The sequence below is a fragment of the Thamnophis sirtalis genome, unplaced genomic scaffold (genome assembly GCF_051295495.1).
Source record: "Thamnophis sirtalis isolate CommonGarterSnake01/CBP01778 unplaced genomic scaffold, rThaSir2_p1.2 scaffold_3, whole genome shotgun sequence".
Lineage (NCBI taxonomy): Eukaryota > Metazoa > Chordata > Lepidosauria > Squamata > Natricidae > Thamnophis > Thamnophis sirtalis.
The window spans coordinates 101,183,495-101,199,976 of record NW_028261383.1 but is presented as its reverse complement, the minus strand read 5'-3'; positions in this window follow the sequence as shown (position 1 = coordinate 101,199,976).

Here is a 16,482-nt window from a genome sequence, read left to right as displayed (position 1 = left end):
TGACGTTCAGCATAACTCGATTCTATACATTATCTTCTAGGCATGTTCTGACAGAAGCAAAGGATCTTGCTTTTGGTAAACTCTCTCAATCCATTCTGTCATCCAAAGAAAGATAATTTAGCAACCTCTAGTATTCCACTCTATTCTAGGAAATAGGAAGCAAATGAGAGATGGTTTTATTTCTTATCTATTGCATATTAGTGTCCTCCTGCTTGATGCTTAAATTTAGCTTGTGAAATTATGTGTGCCAGTGTACATGTTAAATACCCAAACCCAAGTATTGTACATGTCATGCCTGCAAGCCATCTTTTCTTTTTGGATTTCAGGCCTGCCACACTTTCTACAGTGGGAAAATGGGAGGGGGATTATATGGAGTGGGGTGATATGTAGCCATAATAACATTCTTCTTAGAAACTCAAGGTCGTCTTTGTCTCTGCACCTGGCCAGATCTGGATAGGAAGAATATGTCTTCGTGGCAGTGAAAGATTGGACTTTGTGATGAACTTGTGGATGTTGGGGCAGGATCTTGAACTTTCAACTGGGTGAGAAAACCTGGAAGCTTTCAGGTTCGGGTTTTCCCAGATGTGCCAACATGGCTCTTTTAATAAATTGAAACTTTGAGGAATCTCCTTGGACTCTGATTTTATATTGGATGCTATTTGGAACCCTGACAGTACAATCAATTTTACTAAAAAGGGTGAGAGTTATAGTTAGCATTAGATTAGGATCACCTAATGATTTATTATTATTTATCAACATGATTTATTAAGATTCCTTCCAACTACCCATTGTCTTCTTTTTGGGTATAATCAGGCCATGTGTCAAGGTCATGGGTTCCTTTCCATGTTCAGTAAGCACATATAGTATCCATTTAATCAGCAGGCTTCTTGGAGAACCAAAGAGGGATACACATCTCTATATATTCTACCAGCAATTACTGCTGGCTGTGTGAACCAGCTTTCAACCACTCCTCCCTGGGGTGTTGTTGAAGGCAAGTTTCCCAATCTCTAGTTCATTACATGATCAGTTTCTAACTATAATGATTAAAATGTGCAGATGATTCATGGTTACTTGGTCAAGAAGAAACATCAGATATGGCCTGCAGTGCTTAAGTGATACTTCGAAATATAAGATGCTTATATTTCAGAACACAGAAATACAAATGCTTCCCATGATATTTTTCCTAAGACAAATAGAGTCCATAAAGTAAATAAATACCCCTATCTCTAAGCTTTGGTCTTCGTGGCAGTGTTTGCAATGGCAGTTATAAAGCCACTTGCTCATAAGCAGAATAATTAAATCTAAATTGCATTATATAATTAAAGTCATGGTGAATGACTTGGATAGAACTAGACCTGGAATCAGACCTTGTTAGTGGCCAGAAAAAGTATGCCTACTAGAGGAAATCCAAGTGAAATGTTGGGTACATTAATTTTTAAAAGTACTCCTATGTAAACAAAAATGAAAACAAAATATATTTGTAGAGAGATTCTTGTACTAACTATACTAACAAGAAATAACAACACAGATATACTGTACATTGCATCTTATCCAGTTGTGAAGAACTCAATGAGTGTGAAAGCCAACACTGGCAGCTGTGACTTCAGATTGTTGTGAACAGATAATAATAACAGTATGAATAGTAATAAGAGCCTTGGGTGCAATCTTAAAACACCTGGAGCCCACCTGAATACCATTGGCATTGGCAAAATCGTCATTAATCAATTGTACAAGGCAGCTTTACTTGGAGCAGCTTTCATCCTGTGACAATACTTTTAGCACCACCAACATGCACCTAAAATTTGAGGAGCAGTTAAATACAAAAGATAACAATTGTGCTTGGATCTGTATAGTAATCTATACATCAGGATTGTATGGAGCTTCAAATGAGTGCTTCGTTTTGAGAAAGGTTTGTGTATGACTTAGGGTATTTTGTCTAATGTGTTTCCTCAGGAGTTGTGCTGACCTTCTATTCTTTCCACTTTCCGGAACGCCATCAAACTCTTCTTTCCTCATTTTGGATTAAATTTAACAGTTCTTGCAGTTCTTATGACTATTTGTGCATTCGATTGTTTACTTGTTTTTATTATGATTATTACAGTTAACTGCCTTGGCACATAACTAAAATCTGCATTTTTTTTTCCTTTCACACTGTGCAGCAAGATAGCCATTAATCATTATTATTGTGGCATTTTGAGTTAATTGGTAAGTAAAATAAAGTTCAAAACAAGTAAAGAATATTATAACAACTTATTTTGTTCAGAAGGGCCATGATGGCTAAGTGATTAAAGATGCTGAGCTGGTCAGCATGAAAACTGACAGCCCAGGTTCGAGACCATGCAATGGGGTGAGCTCCCATTACTTGCCCAGCTCCTGCCCACAACATTACTTGCACCTTTGGTATAAAGCTATGCTGGTCACATGGCCACAGAAATTGTGTTCAAACAACACTGGGTCCTCAGCAGGGTTGAAATCCAGCAGGTTCTGACAGGTTCTGGAGAACCAGTAGCAGAAATTTTGAGTAGTTCAGAGTACCGGCAAATGCCACCTTTGACTGGCCCCAAAGTGGGATAGGAATAGAGATTTTGCAGTATCCTTCCCCTGCCATGTCCACTAAGCCATGCCCATCAAGCCACACCATGCCCACCAAGCCACGCTCACAGAACCAGTAGTAAAAAAAATTGAATTTCACCACTGGTCTTCGGCCAAGAGATGGAGATGAGCACGGTGCCCTAGAGTCAGACACAATTGACAGTGATGCTTTACCTTTTATTTTCCTCAAGTAGGTTTAAAATAATTTTACCTCTAACTGAAATTTTGGGGACTAATGACATATTAAAGCTGGATTTTAGATTAAAATTTGCACATCCAGATTAAAAATAAAAATGACAATGGATCAAAACCAAAGTCATGTAAAATGAAATTCTGGGTTCAAATACATACAATGATCCAAGAATATTCAACTGAAGTCAGAACTCTTCTTGTTGATACTAATGGATAAAACATTACAACAGAATTATGGAGGACTGTTTTGATAATAGAATAGAATTATGGGGCTGGAAAGGACCTTGGAGGTATTCTAGACCAACCCTCTGCCCAAGGCAGAAGACCTTATATAATTCCAGGCAAATAGTTTTCCAATCTTTTCTTGAAAACCTCCAGTGGTGGAGCACTCACAACTCTGGGAAGCTGTTCCATTGATCAATTGTTCTCATTGTCTGGAAATTTCTCCTTGGATCTCTCTTTGACAAGTTTCCATTCATTGATTCTTGTCCCTCACATACTTTGGAGAATAAGTGAACTTCCCATTCTCTGTAAGGGTAAACCTTGGAAAGAAGGAAATTATACTGTAATTTAGAAGACAAAGGATAAAATAGAAATGTGCATGTAACTGCTGTTAGGAAGAGTAGAAGCTGCTTCTTGATAACCTTTTCTTTTCTTTTCTCCATTTCTTTCTTTGGACTTTTTTCACTTATTAATTTTCTTTACTTTCCTTCCTTACCTGTTTCACAATGTGCATATTCATTCTTCTTAGGTGACAGGATTTCCTTCTCCTGCAAGATCAGCATATTTTATATGTGTTCTGGAGAAGTGCTCCTCTGACCCTCCAGATGATATATTGGGGGTGTGTGCAGAGAGTTTTAGAGAAATGGGAAATGATTCTTCTTCTACTGACTTAGGAAACCCTTCAATTCAAAGGGCTAATTGAACATATTGCTGACATTTGTCAAACAAACAATTTTGCAAAGCAAAGTAGAGCCATCAAGTCTGCATTGCAAGTTTGACAGTTAGATTGAGCAATCTAAATACAAGATGACTGACCTCTGATTATTTATTGTGATGTAACTTTTACTGCCTAACACATACAGTTACAGCCAGAAGCATAAGTAAGACAGATGGTACAAAATATGCACAGTTTCTTACAAGTTTTAAAATATTCCAGATATAAATGGTGCCCATCCATTAATAGTCACATCACTAAACTAACAAATAGGGCAAGACAAAGGAGATGAACATTATCCATTCTAGAGCTGCAAATGAAGTCTTTTCTTTCTTGCTTGCCTCCTCGTAGGCCTCTCCTTCCTTGGATGTGTAACATTGATAGAAAAAAATATTTGTAGCTCAGCATCGATCGGAGGAGTCCTTGGTGGTCTCTGTGTGGTATGGATATGATGTTATATATGTAGGGTCCCTGGTGCTCTCTGAGCTTGATTGTTTTCTTGTAGATGTTTCATAACATCATATCCATATATAACATCATATCCATAATTCCTTTTCTAATCCCCCCCCACTTTGTTTCTTTACAAGGTTTTCAACACATTTTGAGGAATTGGCATTTGTTTCATTAGGCCTTACAACTGAAGGGACATAATAATAGTAGAACAGGTAGAATTAGGGGAACATAATAAGTTGGTTTGGCTTACTTGTCTCACTTCTGTAAGAATTGCTTTGCTAAGAATTAGAATTGCATCTGCAATTTGCTTCTACCAGTGATTCTAATATCTTGTTTTCTTGTACAACACAGTGCCTGGAGCGGGTTATGTCATGGCTTGGCAGGGTTACATCGGGCAAATACCTGTGATGCTAAGCACCAAGTCCCTCTGTGGCTAAGCACTCATCCCCCCTATTCCTTGCTGCATGGCCAACTCAGGGCTACAAGGAAGGCATGGGCCAGGGGAGCAGAATTGGGTACAAAGCTGATGTCTGAAGGTATAAAAGGACGCCATACTTTCCCTAAGGTGTGGCTATTCATTACATGCATTGTGTGTATCTTCTGGATATAGTTTCACCCAGTATTTGTTTTGGCCAAAAATAAAACCTGCTTCTTTTTGCAAGCCTAGTCTTGAGTCTCACTCTCTTTGGCATCTCAGTAGCTCGGGAAAACCTCTGGGACCTTATAGAACATAGAATAACAAGGTTGGAAGGAATCTTGGAGGTCTTTTAGCCCAACACCCAGGAGACCCCATTCCAGACAAATGGTTGTGAAACATTGTGGACAAATCTTTGTCATTCTTTCTTTTCTCATTCTAAGAGTGTGCTTTGCTGACATGTCTTTATATCCACCTTCCAAAACATTTTTAGAATATATTGCTTGTTTGTTTCTGTTGCCTTGTTCATATCTCATCTGCTGACTCAAGGTTGCTGTGGTTACTTACTTCTACTCTATGATTTCCCCAGGCTTGCATGAACCCTTTTAAAAGATTTCTACTTACTACCCACAAACAACCAAGGTGTAGCAAACAGTCTGTCAGTTCTGATCTATAAATGGTCATATTGTAACCCAAGGCGCTGTTTGTCAGAAGTATGACCCAGTGTCAGTTTTCACAGCTTTTTACCACAACGGACCTGTAGAATTTATTAAAGGGTAATTAATTTTAATTGACCTGAAATTTTTAATTATTCTAATTCATTGACTAAATGCAAGCTCTGGAATTTGAGCTTTTTATCTATTACACAGAACAAGAAACCTCTGCCTGGGTCTAAATCCAAACCATTTCAAACTTTGCACGTCCTGAATCATGAATTTATTCCGATAAATTGACACTCTTTCATTTTAAACCAGAGAATATTTTGTTCTTGTTTGGAATGCCACTTTCTTTCTTTCTTGCATCCCTTTTGCATTCGATAACATACCTAGTTTGGTGGGTGACTTTTCTTTCCTAAACCTCTTTTTTAATAGTAGAAAAAACTTTTTAGCAATTAGAGCAGGAATTTTCTCCAAACATGCACCTCCTTTCCCCATCATACATCTGTTCCTTGAAACAAGGTCCCAGCTGTCCAAGAGGTGATCCAACACTTCCTGAAGTTATTGCTTAGAAGATAACTCAGGAAGACTCTTCAATTACCATGAATATTAATGCCTGCTCATAATATAAAGCTGGGAAATTGCAGTTGTATACACCACCAGATGGAGAGGTTTCCTTGATTGCCAATCACCTCTTGCTAATACTTGTTTGCTATTTAGCTATTTGGACTTAGGCTATTGCAATTCACTGTTTCCTGGCTCAGAATGGCCCTATTTCCAATGAAGCTCATGCATCTCCGTATGTATCTGATGACCAGGGGCAAGTGGAGAAATTTATATTGCTGATAAATAATTGCAGCGTCTGCTTGCTTAACATTTGCAGCAAATCAGCAGTGGCATTTGGCAGGGCTGCCTTGAGGTCTGGAGTTGTCAAGCTATATAATGGTTGTAAATATGCTGAGCTGCTAATAATATGAGACCAGGGTGCACCATATTTAAAAGTGTAAATAGATGAATTCTGAGAGAACTTTTGTTTCGCTTCCTATACATCCGTATGTCTTAGATTGAAGGAACTCATGACATCCTATATAATTCATTAAGCATTCAACATATAGACAGTATCTTACTGCATATATTTTAATACGTGACCTGACAATTGCGCGATAGACATATGCGCGCCGACAAAATAGCACCGATTAAAACACAATGTCAAAATCGTGCCCACAAATTTGCGACGATAAAATCGCAACAACAAAAGCACGACGACAAAAGCACGACGACAAAAGTGCGATGACAAGCACAATAAAATCGAAAAAATTACTGTTAGGTTAGGGTTAAGGTTAGGGTTAGGGTTAGGGTTAGGGTTAGGGTTAGGGTTAGGGTTAGGGTTAGGGTTAGGGTTAGGGTTAGGGTTAGGGTTAGGGTTAGGGTTAGGGTTAGGGTTAGGGTTAGGGTTAGGGTTAGGGTTAGGGTTAGGGTTAGGGTTAGGGTTAGGGTTAGGGTTAGGGTTAGGGTTAGGGTTAAATAAAATCAAAAAAATTACTGTTAGTTTGTTGATGACACAATTTTGTTGGATAGGGCCAGTGGTGGGTTGCAGGCAGTACGCCCTGGTATGGGGTTACCAGAGCCAGTCTGAAGCACCGGATACCGTTCCAGTATGGTGCTCTGGAGGGCTCACCCGCCTGCCCGTACTCCTTACCAGTGTTTAAAGGCTTCCACACTTCCATGATGGTGCACGGCACATACAGCGCCTGTGCGACGCTCCATGGAGCAGCTGGAGCATCGCAGAGGTGCTAAGACGCATGCGTGCACTGCACGTGTCCATGAGGACACCGCCAGCCCTGTTCCAACTGTACCTGTTGGAATGGAATTTGCAACCCACCTATGGATAGGGCCCAGTGTTCAAGTCTGTCAAGATTTTTTTGGATCCTGAATTTGTTTTCTGGGGTGTTGGGCAGCTTGATGCCATCTTTAAATCTGGTGAGTTCTCCTTCTATTCTCTCATCTGAGTCAATAATGAAGATATTGAAGAGTACTGGATGTAAGACAGAACCTTATTGGTACCCCACTGTTTACTTCCCTCCATGTAGATGTAGTACCATTAAGGACTAGTCATTGAATACAGTTTGGTGGCCATATTATAACATATTTGGTGATAGAATGAGATAAATCAGTCATCATTCTTATTTGTCATCATCATTATAATCATCATCTTTCTGAAAAGCATTGTACTTATGTGTATTATTTCCACTGTAGGGTTTTTGCACAACAAAGTCATTATCTGTGGCTGAGGGCATTTGCAGAGGTTTAAACCCTTTAAACCCACGGGTTTTCTACTATTCTTTGTGTTTCTTCCCTTATTGACTCTCTGTCTCTCAGGTTTTGGTTTTCTTACTTCTTAATCTGATAGCCTGCTTATAAATATTTGCTTTCTTTTCAATTATATGAGTTCTTCACAACTAAGTGGGCAAAATTCATCTTAAGATTTCTTTTTCTATTATTGATTTTGGAATGACTCTGTGAGAGACTTAACACAATAATGTAAACAAACCCAATTCCTCCAGAAAAGAGGGCTCTCTTGTATACATAATGAGGGTTCATCATTTTGACTAATTGCACTGGAAAATAAAAGCTCTTGCTCCATTTAGCAATTTGGTAGACCTCTAACTCTTCAGTGCAAACAATTCCTCAGGGATAGCAGGTGGTCTGCTCTTATACATTTTAATAGGACACCGCTAAAATATTTATTATTTTATTGGATTAGTTTATGTGGCAACCAGCTGGGAATTTGCAATAACTTTTCTTAGTTTTATCCCTTTTCTCAAAGACCTTGGAATAAAATATTGTCTTTCTTTGGACTATACATAGTTAATAAAAATATTATCTAGGAGATACCAGATTGCAGAAGAATATTTTAGACAGCAGTGATGGGCTGGAAAGGAGATAGTTCTAATGAGTTAAAAGGTCCAAATATAAATAAAAATCCTTCCTCCCACAGTTAACAGGAGAAAAAAGACTATTTTCATTTTTTTTCTTTAAAAGTCTACCTTTACCCTAGTTTTATGATGTAATATGTTCCAGGAAATGAATGGACAATTTGTAAAAGCCATCTCTCTTCAACCAGCTGGGAGATGCACTGATATGATTTATGCTGTATACTAAGGATTCTCTAATGGATGTCTTTTTTTTGGATGTCTTGCATTTGAGGAAGGTGGTCTTGGTATTGGAAGAATGGAACAAAATGAACACCACTTTCATGCTGACATGGGGAATGATCAGAATTCAAGTTTCATAATAGTACAGATTTATAAGTAAAGGTAAAGATTCTCCTTGCACATATGTACTGGTCGTTCCCGACTCTAGGGGGCAGTGCTCATCTCCATTTCAAAGCCGAAGAGCCAGTGCTGTCTGAAGATGTCTCCGGGGTTGTATGGCCAGCATGAGTAAATACTGAAAGTGCAGGAAACACTGTTACCTTCCCACCAAAGGTGGTCCCTATTTTTCTACTTGCATTTTTACATGCTTTCGAACTGCTAGGTTGGCAGAAGCTGGGACAAGTAACAGGAGCTCACTCCGTTATGCAGCACTAGAGATTCAAACTGCCAAACTTTCTGATCAACAAGTTCAGCATATTTGCCACTGAGCCACTATGTTCCTTTTTATATTTATAGAAGCTACTAATTTACTACTAATTTACTAGTAAAGCACTTACTTTACATGCAGAAAGTTCAAATGTGGCATCTTTTTGGGAGGGAGGGAGGAGAGGAGAATCATATTGTACATGGCATAAACCAGTGGACCACCATGGTCCACCATGTCGGCATGGATCATGGCCATGGATCCCCAAGACTTAACTCAAGATTTAAATCATAACATTTCTTCAAGCCTTTGTGGATCAAATTTGCAGATGACACCAAGCTGGCAGGAATAGCCAACACCCCAGAAGATAGGCTCAAGATACAGAAGGATCTTGACAAATTTGAACATTGGGCACTAACTAATAAAATGAAATTCAATGGTGAAAAGAGTAAGATTCTACATTTAGGTAAGAAAAACAAAATGCACAGGTACAGTATAGGTGGTACCTTCCTCAATAGTAGTAACTGTGAGAGGGATCTTGGAGTCCTAGTGGACAACTATTTAAATATGAGCCAGCAGTGTGCAGCAGCTGCCAAAAAAGCCAACACAGTTCTAGACTACATAAACAGAGGGATAGAATCAAGATCACGTGAAGTGCTAATACCACTTTATAATGCCTTGTTAAGGCCACACTTGGAATACTGCATTCAGTTTTGGTCGCCACGGTGTAGAAAAGATGTGGAGACTCTAGAAAGAGTGCAGAGAAGAGCAACAAAGATAATAAAACATATGAAGAACGGTTGCAGGAATTGGGTCTGTCTAGTTTAATGAAAAGAAGGACTAGGGGAGACATGATAGCAGTGTTCCAATATCTCAGGGATTGCCACAAAGAAGAGGGAGTCAAACTATTCTCCAAGGCACCTGAGGGTAGAACAAGAAGCAATGGGTGGAAACTAATAAAGGAGAAAAGCAACTTAGAACTGAGGAGAAATTTCCTGACAGTTAGAACAATTAATCAGTGGAATAACTTGCCTCCAGAAGTTGTGAATGTCTCAACACTGGAAGTCTTTAAGAAGATGTTGAGAACATGTTGGATAGCCATTTGTCTGAAACGGTATAGGGTTTCCTGCCTAGGCAGGGGTTGGAAGATCTCCAAGTTCCCTTCCAACTCTGGTATTGTATTATATTGTATTGTATTGTATTGTATTTTGTATTGTATTTTGTATTGTATTTTGTATTGTATTTTGTATTGTATTGTGTTGTATTTTGTGTTGTATTTTGTGTTGTGTTGTGTTGTGTTGTGTGTTGTGTTTTGTATTGTATTGTATTGTGTTTTGTATTGTATTGTCTTTTGTATTGTATTGTGTTTTGTATTGTCTTTTTAATTGTATTTTGTATTGTATTTTGTATTGTATTGTATTTTGTATTGTATTTTGTATTTTGTATTTTGTATTTTGTATTTTGTATTGTATTTTGTGTATTGTATTGTATTGTGTGCTGCGTAGTGTATTGTACATTGTGTATTGTTTTGTGTATTGTGTATTGTATTTTATTGTGTCTTGTGCAGTGTACTGTATTGTATGTTGCGTGCTGTTTTATGTAGTGTGTTGTGTGTTGTGTATTGTGTATTGGTTTGTGTATTGTATTATGTCTTGTGTTGTATTGTGTATTGTGTAGTGTACTGCATTGCATATTGCGTATTGGTTTGTGTATTGTGTATTGTGTATTGTATTGTATTGTGTTTTGTATTGTATTGTATTTTGTATTTTGTATTGTACTGTGTATTGTGTATTTTATTGTGTCTTGTATTGCATTGTGTATTGTGTGTTGTGTATTGTATTGTATTGTGTATTGTGTCGTGCATTGTACTTTGTGTATTGTTTTGTGTATTTTGTTTTGTATTGTGTATTGTATTGTATTGTGTATTGTATTTTGTGTATTGTATTGTACTGTTTATTGTGTATTGTGTGTTATATTGTATTGTATTGTATTGTGAAGTGAAAGGTTTCACTCATCCTAAGAGTGGTTTATTGTTCCTAAATGTCTGTTACATGCAAGCTTTCAAAACAAAAACAAATCATATAGCCATTTTTCATAACTGTGTTTTTGAATCATGGTTTCAGTCATCATATGAGAGCATGTGTGTTTTTAGTTATCTCCTGGTAGCTTCCAAGATTCTCATAGGCATCAGAAATAGGAAATAATTGCCTGGAAATCAAACTCCTTTCCACATAAACATAAATTAATGCAAGTAAAATTCATAATGGGTAAATAAATAAATCTATCACTATAAATCAGGGGTGTCAAACTTGATTTCATTGAGGACCACATCAGAGTTTTAGTTGACCTCGGGGGGGGAGGTGCGGGGGGGCATGGCCAGCTTGATGTCACTCATGTCGGGGGCGCCTGTGGTGGCCCGAGTATTCTGCCAGCGAAAACTGGCTTATTCCATTTTTGACTGCAAAAGCTTTGATTTTGCTAGCAGAGGCACTATGAGCTGGTCCTTCACTATTTCCAGGGAGGCCCTGCAGGCCAGATCTAAGCACCCTGTGGGCCTTGAGTTTGACACTCCTGCTGTAAATAATTCCATTGTGCCTTACCTATCCATATTTACTCATAAACCAGAAATGGTGAGAAAGAAAAGAACATCATGGGCCCCAGTGCTCCATGGACCACACGTTGAGATCCTCTGACATGAACTATCCAGTGCCAGTTCTGTGTAATATTTTATTCCATTTCTCCAGTTCTTCTTTCAAAGTGCACTTGATTCTCCTGGTTGTCTACAAAGGAAAGGCAACCACAATAATTGGCTTCCTTAGATCCCCCAAAATTTAGTTTAAGATAAAGATCAATGCATCTCAATTAATCTCTTCTGGAAGCTAAGCTCTACTTTCAAACTCTTTATATGCCTTAAATAATATGTATTTTCTTCAGGCTCCCAATTCTATTTTTCTATAACTAAGACTTCAGATGACTGAAAGAGGAAGCAGAAATTAGAAATGCACCACTGTCCTTGTCATTACTGTACTGGTGGTAGATTTGGTATGAAAACATTAATTCAGATTAAAACTGAATCACTCAACAATTAATTACTTTCTAAAAGAAGCATTTGCATTTCATCTCTACACATGATTTGACCAGTTAATGAAGTGCTGCCACCTCTTCACATGGTTCCCTAAAGCTGAATTTGTCAGCACTTCATATATCACAAGATTATGTGCAGAAGATAAAATTTGACTGGAGCAGCCTTCCATAACTTGGTATACTCTCCAGCTATGGAGAGCAACAACTCCCACCATTGTTCTGAAAGAAACAGGAGAGCAAAGCTTTTTAAGGTTTTTTCCCCAAGAGGTATACAAGTGAACTCAAGAGTCTTCTTCACTATAACAGTGTAGGCCTGTTGTCTTGACTGACTCTCTGTCCAGTGACTGGTAATAATGGCAACTGTGTATGATCAGGTCATTCATTCATTCATTCAATTTAAATTCAATTTAATTATTTATTAAATTTATATTCTACAGATCTTGCTGTCCAAACTTTGACCTCTGATCAAAGAAAGAAACAAACATAAAAAAGAGAAAATAATATTGGAATGATGTGAGACAGGTAAAGTGACTTCTTCACCATCTGAATTTTGGCCTGAAGCCATTAATGATTTCTCATAAAGCTTCTGTCTGTCTGTCCGTCTGTCTGTCTGTCTGTCTGTCTGTCTGTCTGTCTGTCTGTCTGTCTGTCTGTCTGTCTATCTATCTATCTATCTATCTATCTATCTATCTATCTATCTATCTATCTATCATCTATCGCCCATTTATCTATCTTCTATCTATATCTTAAGGGCTTTCTTCCTTTCTTCCATTATTGTTGCAATCTAGTTGCAATCCCTTATGCTTGACATCATAAAATAAACTGTAGGAAAACAAAGGTTGGGCGATTTTGAAAAAAATAACCCTCTTGAACTGGATTTTCAAAATCTATATTTCTAAAAATGTTCATAAAAGAAATATCACCACCATATCTACCGAACAGACACAGAGTGTTTTGTATATACTCAATGTATCAAGGCAGAATTATACTCCTGAGAACTCTGAAAAATGCCGTGTAATACAAGTAATGACTAACTTGAAAGTTCACATCAGAAAGAACATTATAACATTTTCTCTATGCTTTTCCAAAACATTTCTCTGCCTGGAGATATTGATTGTGTTCTCTTATGGTAACTGAAGTGAATCAATGTTCTGACTTTCTTCTTAGCTTCTCTGTAGATCTATTGGCTTCTTGAAATCTATAGAAGTACAGGTACTTCCTAATGTGTTACAGTGTTCTTAATTTTATCTGGCCCATGATAGTTATTCAATCAGCACTTTATGAATGTTGTTCTTCAAGGAACCCTTTTTTCTGGCGAGTAACTCCTAAACTGCTGGACGGAATACCCACTGCAATGTTGGTTATACTCTGTGATGCACAATTAGTTTATGTCTATTTCTGGCTGGGCCTGTTGGGATTCATCACTGACCCAATCATGTTAATATGTACCTAAGAATAAACCCAAGAATGCAATGCATGTAGGCCAACTGTCTTTTGAGGAATTTAGTTTTAAAGTGGACCGCTCTAAAATGATGGTTTGTCTCCTAAGAGGACATCTGCAACCTTGGCCTAGCAAAGCAATACAGGTAATCCTTGGGTTATGGTGACAATTGGAATTGGAATTTCCAGATACTATGGGAAACAATTTGCTTGCAAGTTGCAAACTCATGTAACGGCATCACTTAGCAGTTACAATCCAGACAAGCAGACTGGCAGGTAGGTGTCATGGGCACACAGGTGGGTGGGTAGGTGCTGTGGGTTGGCACTATGGAGTGTGGGTCAATTGGTGCTGCACAGTGGTGCTGTGGAGTGTATGCCAGCAGATGCTGTAGGCAGGCACTGCAGAGCACAGGCAAGTGGGTGTTGTAGATGAGTGCTATAGAGTAAGGGTGGGTGGATGGGTGGGTGAAAAGTGGGTGGGAGCAGGAGTGACTTGCAGAAACAACTTAATTTGGGGTTTCTTCTTCTTCCTCCTCCTCTTCTTTTTTCTTCTTTCTTCCTTCTTCTTTCTTCTTTTTTCTTCTTCTGTCAGAATTCTCACCAAGCTTGTCAAAATAAAAATTAGCTGGAAATTATACTTAAAAATATCTGTGTGCACTAAATTGCTATACAAGTTGAAGGAATAAGTTCTGCACGCTGCTGAAAAAAGAACTATTAGTCTAAGGATGTGCTGAAGAAACCATGGGGAAAAGGTCAGACTTACAAAGGGATTGCAGCAGGGACATACAAAAGAAAGAGTGCACAGCTGCAGTCACTTACACTAGGGGCAGATAATCTTTTGTCCTTACATGCCTACTTGGGTGATCTGATTTCAGCAGCCCAAGACAACATGATGACTAATAAAAGATCCTTGGAGATGTAGTCCAGCAAGCTATGGATTTTTGTCCCCTCTGTACATATTTATTTGAAATAAGGTACCTTATATTTAGGAAGGCTACTTGGTAATCATATATTCAATTATGCTGTGAAATATTTATTTTAAATAATAACCATATCTTGTATGGTTATTATTTAATAAAGGGAGAATGTGTTGGAGAAAGACTAGCCGAACCAGGGGAAGGAGTCAAACAGGGACTTAGTCCGGAATCCTTATGTGGGCCCAAGAGGGCAAAGTCTGATCCTCCTTGAATGCCATTGAGCCTTATCTAGTCTTACCGAGTTGCAAATAGTTAGTCTGAAAAGATTCCTGCATGTAGGCTTAAGCAATAAGAAAGCCAATTGACTTCTGCACATATGGGTCTGGTTGTTTGCACCTGACAGAAGAAAAAAAAATACTCATTGGACTTTCAGTTCATGTTGAATTGAATTGAATTTATTATATTTCTATGCTGCCTTTTTCCCCGAAGGGGACTCAGGGCGGCTCACAACCCAAGTCAAGGAGGGAGGGGTTGGTATCCAAATGATCACCAATAACTTAAGGAGATACTTAGGGATGTGTTTGTGTGTGTGTGTGTTCTGTTCCTTATTTTGAATTAATTGGAAGGCTAAGGAAGCATTTTGATATTTTCAAATTGTGCGTGGGAGGGAATCAAATAAAAGTCAAACATAATGCAAGATCATTTTATTTGAAAAAAAAAAAACAGGCATGTGGGCCAAGTTGGACAGAGGCTAAAAACCTGGGAGAAAAGCCAGTTCCTGTGGCTGACAGGATATGATAATAAACATTTATGAACCTAGACTTGTTTAATACAATATATTAAAATGTATCAAACTGTGAAATTCTAATTCATTTACAGCATGTGCAGTTTTTAGTGGCCATGGATTGTGTAGTCCAGCATGATCTGGAGAATTAGCAGGCCTCCCTTTACATGGTGCTATATTTATTGCCAACTGTTATTCACAACAACTACATGGAAATTCTCTCCAAAGAGGCAATCTGCTCTAATATATTGGAGATCAACAGCAAGGGAAAGCTAATAGTTACATGATCTGATCTGCCTGCAAAATTCTGGAAGACCATACACTTCCCTTTCTCGAGAGACACCTCCCCCTCCAAAAAAAAAACCGAGGTTTGGGAGTAAAACTGTAGCATAATCCAATATAGCTTGTTTGTTATGGTCTTCTTGTATGATTTGACTTAAATGCTACAGCAGTTTAGAACTAATTTCCATAATCCTAATAACAGGCTTAATTTGCAAAAAGCAAACCAGAAATCTGGGCTCATCATAAACAAGTCATAAGGTTGCCAGGAGCAGTAATCACTGATAGCCTTTTCCCCAGGATGGGCAAAAACAACTGAAACCAGCCATATATTAAGAGCCAAGGTGGCGCAGTTGTTAAAAGCAGCACTGCAGGCTACTGCTAGATCAGCAGGTCAGCGGTTCAAATCTCACCGGCTCAGGGTTGACTCAGCCTTCCATCCTTCCGAGGTGGGTAAAATGAGGACCCAGATTGTTGGGGGCAATATGCTGACTCTCTGTAAACCGCTTAGAGAGGCCTGAAAGGCCTATGAAGCGGTATATAAGTCTACTGCTATTGCTATTGCTATTGCTATATATGGATGTGGACCATTAATCATTAACTACCTGTCAGAATATAAGAGATTTTGGTATAACAAAGCTTTAAATTTGCATGCAGATGCAAGCGTGTAAGGAATCTAAACATTTAAAGGTCTTAATGTAGCAACACCACCATTTTTAGTCTTGCATAAAGGCCTTAATACGTTTGGGTCTTTTAATGGATAGCAAGGAGGTCAAAGCATTTCTTTCAAAACACTATTTTGCAAGCTACAATAATAATGCTCTGATCCAGGGGTGGGTTTCAATTTTTTTCACTAACGGTTCTATGGGTGTGGCTAGGTGGGGGGGCATGTTACTAAGTGGACATGGCCTACTTGATGTCACTCACACAGATGCAGTCACATGCCCCCACCTTGCCACACTCACAGAACTGCAAATATTTGATTTGCCAGCTGGGAGGCAGTTTCCCCTTCTGCCATGGCTTTCGGAGGAAGGAGGCAGGGATGCTGACCGGCCCTCACTTCCCTTACTGCTTACCACTGCTCAGTCCCTTGCCACTTTCCCGGCCAGCCGACCAGCTAAGCAGGGCAAGCAGGGTCCAGGCTGCAGCTGGCG